This window comes from Notothenia coriiceps, unplaced genomic scaffold (genome assembly GCF_000735185.1).
Source record: "Notothenia coriiceps isolate Sejong01 unplaced genomic scaffold, NC01 NC01_scaffold00006488, whole genome shotgun sequence".
NCBI classification, from domain to species: Eukaryota; Metazoa; Chordata; class Actinopteri; order Perciformes; family Nototheniidae; genus Notothenia; species Notothenia coriiceps.
This window is the reverse complement of record NW_011339189.1, coordinates 3,755-4,331: the sequence shown is the minus strand read 5'-3', so window position 1 is coordinate 4,331 and position 577 is coordinate 3,755. Positions and strand designations below refer to the sequence as shown.

Here is a 577-nt window from a genome sequence, read left to right as displayed (position 1 = left end):
CAAGTTTCATATGGGGGAAAATAATGAAAGTATAAACTGTCTTAAAGAAATTCGAATATATGTAAGAAATAAAATAAAAAGTCATGGTATATTGTGTCGAAACATTTAAAAAAAGTCATACTATGTCCATCATTTTGAAAAAAGTCACAGTATAGTTTGTCGAAAAATGTGAAAAAGAAACAAAAGATGTCCCATATGGTCTAGCGGTTAGGATTCCTGGTTTTCATCCAGGTGGCCCGGGTTCGACTCCCGGTATGGGAACAAGTTTTATAGGGGGAAAATAATCAACGTATAAACTGTTTTTAAAAAATCGAATATATGTAAGAAATAAAATAACAAGGTATAGTATATTGTGTCGAAACGTTTGAAAAAAAGTCATAGTATGTCAATCATTTGGAAAAAAAGTCACAGTACAGTCTGTCAAAAAATGTGAAAAAGACACAAAAGATGTCCCATATGGTCTAGCGCAGGGGTCACCAACCTTTTTGTCACCGAGGGCTACTTCAAGGGTACTGAGTAATACGAAGGGCTACTTGTTTGATACAAACTTCCTGAATAACATAATTGCACGGTTCAC

At 34.3% G+C, this 577-nt stretch overlaps 1 non-coding gene across 1 annotated transcript; it reads left to right on the top strand.

The window, feature by feature from the left end:
• The first annotated feature begins 189 nt into the window (after positions 1–189).
• On the top strand, positions 190–261 carry trnae-uuc (transfer RNA glutamic acid (anticodon UUC)). The gene has a single exon. It is a non-coding gene; the product is annotated as a tRNA-Glu (tRNA).
• The last annotated feature ends 316 nt before the right edge of the window (positions 262–577 follow it).